The sequence below is a fragment of the Malus sylvestris genome, chromosome 13 (genome assembly GCF_916048215.2).
Source record: "Malus sylvestris chromosome 13, drMalSylv7.2, whole genome shotgun sequence".
Taxonomy (NCBI): Eukaryota; Viridiplantae; Streptophyta; class Magnoliopsida; order Rosales; family Rosaceae; genus Malus; species Malus sylvestris.
This window is the reverse complement of record NC_062272.1, coordinates 7,464,606-7,468,843: the sequence shown is the minus strand read 5'-3', so window position 1 is coordinate 7,468,843 and position 4,238 is coordinate 7,464,606. Positions and strand designations below refer to the sequence as shown.

At 37.3% G+C, this 4,238-nt stretch overlaps 1 pseudogene; it reads right to left on the bottom strand.

Annotated features, from left to right (window-relative positions):
* Positions 1–1,273: 1,273 nt before the first annotated feature.
* LOC126595518 (stemmadenine O-acetyltransferase-like) lies at positions 1,274–3,373 on the bottom strand (annotated as a pseudogene).
* Positions 3,374–4,238: the final 865 nt, after the last annotated feature.

Sequence of the window (4,238 nt, the reverse complement as noted above, 5' to 3'; positions counted from 1 at the left end):
TCCAACAAATAACAATTTGTGTAATTTGAAATTAATTAAAAATATAATAATAATTTGTGTAATTTGAAATTAATAAATAAAATAAAATTGTAATTTGAAATTAATGAATTAAAATTGTAGAAAAGTGGCTCAATGGTAAGGCGCGGACTATGGAACCAATAAATAAATAAATGTGGGAGGTCCCGGTTTCGATGCAACGAGCTGGTGAGCCTGCTTGGCTGTGGCAACGGGCATGGGGAAATTCCCCATAGCCTCTCCAGGCCTAAGGGGTGGATAACCGCGACTTGTCACCAGTTGTCTCCCTTTTTAAGAAAAAAAAATTGTAGAAAAGTAGTTTGATCAAATCTCTAAAAGCCTTAGATGTTTAGTTAAGAAATTAATTCAAAAACCAAGAATCTAGATCAAAATGCCCCAACTATATGTATATTATGCGAGAATTAGTACATATTGATCAATATGGACATGTCATGACATGAGTGCTGATACAATTAAAGTGCAAAGCATTTTAGGAAAAAACTAGAAGAGATTATTTTTTATTTTGTCAAACATAAACTTTATTGATAACAGAAGATGTCACAAGAGATAAACATAAAACAAGCTGCAAGTAGGCTAAAGAGGATATAGAAGCCTAAGCAAAGCATATGATGACCTAATTAGACATAGTTTGTTGACATAAGTCGTCACTGCCTTAGCTACCATGCACCTCACCATTCCATCTATCAGATAAACCGATTTCCCATCGGTGCCAACAAAACACAAAGGCCCAAAAACATAAACAAAGATACAAAGCATCACCAAATGAAAAACAAACCAAATCCCTAATTTCACAACATCAAAGTTCCACAAAAAATATATAAAATTGCTCAAAATAAAACTTAGCTAGCAAAAACAACAACCAACACCAGCGACCATGTCCACCACCCGAGGACCAGTAAGGGAAGAATTACGTAAGTAGATAAAATACCATCGAAACTGTAGAAGGAGGCAGCGTAGGGACCCAAACCACCAAAGTGGTTTTGCACACCTTCTCAAGGTGGGTAGCAAATACAGTGACCAGATAAGGCTTCTCATTTGAAAGTAAGCATCTAGCAGGCAATTGGAGTATTTGTGGGTGGAAGGGTGGGAGGATAGATGAGAACAGTTGTGTGAGACACAAAGGAGGGAGATATGAGATGTTATTAGGGTCAGAGATTTAGGATATTTTTAGGGCTAAATTTAATTAAAACTCATAAAAGTCACATTATTTGTGACACATAACAAAAACATTGCGAAATTAATTTTCACAACTCGGCAGCACCCGACCGGTTGGAGAAACATAAGAGAGCAACTCGCTGTCACATTCGAATTTGGCCATTACTCTCTCCTCCAAGCTAACATATGCCTCTATTCCATCACCCTCCTTGGTGTCCATGAAAAGCACCAGGTTCTTATAGGTCAGTGCCGGTGATCCCACCCACGCAGGTCTGCCCCAACCAAAATCATTCATAAAGAGGAAACCTACAATAACTACTGAAGCTAAGTAACGTAGCCATGTCTCCTCTCTTGAAACTATCAGCAGTTTCCTTCATTAAACCCAAGTGCTTATCACCCTGCCTTTGTAATTCCTTCACGTACTCTTTGTCAATCTTGCTCAGTGTTTCTCGCACCTCCCCAATCACCACCCCATCACATTCTTCCTCCCCACCGTTACTGGTTTGCAAAGGTGATGTCATGGCTGTAGGAACTTGTGGGACTTTAGTCCCACATCGAAGGAAGGTTGAGGATTTATACCCTTTATATGGGTTTTACCCATGTAAGAATTTAATGGATGACAAGTGAGAAGTGGGCTACATATATATTAAAGAGTCAAAATTGGCCTTGGACTTCTTGGGCTCTGTTGATTAAATCCGATTTAGTTTTTAATGTAATTTTATTATTTTCAATAATCTCGGATAAAATCGACCTCTTGGGCTTTGTTGATTAAATCCGATTTAGTTTTTAATGTAATTTTATTATTTTTAATAATCTCGGATAAAATCGAACAGTTGCAACTGATGACGTAACGACTCATTTGGGTTTTATATAAGGACGAAACCATTCGTCCTTGAAACACAGAAAAAAAAACTTGATCTTCTTCCCTCTTCTTCTTCTGTTGTTCTTGGAAAAACATAAAGTAAATTCGTTAGGGAACAAGTTCGTGTGCAAGAACTTGTTCTAGATAGTTGTATCCTCTAGATAGACGTCCAAAACTACAGCACAAGTGGGGATGAATTTCTGTCTTAGGTCACTGCATCGCAGGCCTCTATCTGATCAAGTTAGTACATTTCAATTTCAATTGTTGTTATTAGGTTCAATTTCAATTTGATTTTTGTAATTTTAGTTGGTTATTATAGTTGTAAATATATATATATATATATATATATATATATATATATATATATATATATATATATATATATATTGCTTGATTCCTTATACTGATTGGTTATAACAATGGCAACACGAAAAAGATTCCCACAAGAATGTTGAGGCAACGGTGGACTAAACCGTGGACGTAGGTTCACTGCATGGACCACCCTGTACAATTTATTCACGGTACAATCCTTTGTAGCCACCACAAATCGACTCCATATGAAAGCGGATAAGGTCTCTCGACACGCGAGGGGCATTTTAGTTGGAGGCTTTTCATATCTTCTTCATATTTTGCTTGGAGGGTTTCTATTTTAGAGGCACTGAACACGAACCTCTTTGTCACTCTATCCTTTGTGATTCCAACGCCTCCATCGAATCCAGTATTGAACTCCTTTGGTGGGAAGAGTGTGGCTGACACAAATGGTGGAGGGTCTATGTTGGCTTGGTCCCCACGGGCAATGGCTGCCCAAATTTTGCTGAACATGAAATAGGACAACCCATCAGCAATCTTGTGAGAAATGCGTTGGCCAATAGCAAATCCTCCACACTGAAATATGTTGAGCTGGACCCCTAAGGGTAATGGATTGGTAATATCATCAAGTTCAAATGGCTTGAACTTGTTAAGTTCACCAGGGTTGGGGTTGCTGAGAACATCAGAGAGAGTGCAATTCAGCACTTGAGCCTTGACGTAGGGGATGCCCTCGTCATTGCAATGTATGAAGTGGTTGTGGTTGTGTTTGATTCGACCCGCTAGCGGGTAGAATAGGGATAGGACCTTGGATAACGAGTTCTTAAGGTGGTTGGATATTTCAGTGATATTGGGATGTGTCTTGGCATTGTATTCATAGAAGAGGAGTAAAGGGTTGTAGACTTGGGGAGCTATTTGATCAAGAAAGGAGAATTGGTAATGACGAAGGTGGCCAGGAGTTGGAGAAGATGGTTTGATTATCTCATTGGAGATCACTTCAACCTCGACGTTCATTGATCTTCCCATCTCCTAATTAATCAGCTCGAATGTTTTATTTAGTAGCAAGAAGTTTGGAGCTAGTTAATGTTGATGGTATGCATGGTCCTATGTGTATTTACTCATATATATATATATATATATAAGGAAAGGGAGGAGGAGTAAAGACGAATACGGATTGTTGCTTATGCGATTGTGGTCATATAGCCAGTGTGGTTTTGGTTGTTGATTTTCTGGCTCAATGTTAATTAGCCGGCCAAAAAGAAAGTAGTTCAACTAATACCGGGAGAATGTCAAAGTATTATTTGATTGTGCATGGTTTTTGGTGTGTCAATAGGAATGTCGAGACAGAATTGTTGGCTTAGACTTTGAATTTCATCTATAAAGACAAAAGCACATGGTAAATGCATATAAGCTTTTGCAAGATCCAAAATCCCATTTAGCAGGAAAGTCTGATTTTGTCTCTATATTAAAATCATAAAGTCGAAAGCTTTCTAGTTTTTAATGTGAGTTCGTGATGCTTACATCGTAGCTTAGCCAGCTTTCCACTTCAAAACATTTTAAAACATTTTAAATAACTAACAAATTTTTTGGAATAATTTTTAATTGGTCTCAACTTTTTAAAACATTTTAAATAACTAACGTTTTAAAAATTAGGTCATTGGTGATAAGTGAGGACTTTACCAACATTAAGTGATGACATTACTACATTAAATGATGAGATGGACAAATAATAAGATTGATTTTCACTAATCATCGTCTTTGGAGCTTTAATCCTCCAAATTGACCCCTTTTAGCCATGTTAACCATAAATTTGCTAGCTAAAATGCAACGATTTGGAGATTCAAAACTCCATTGATGTATTAAGAGTTAAAATACGCAT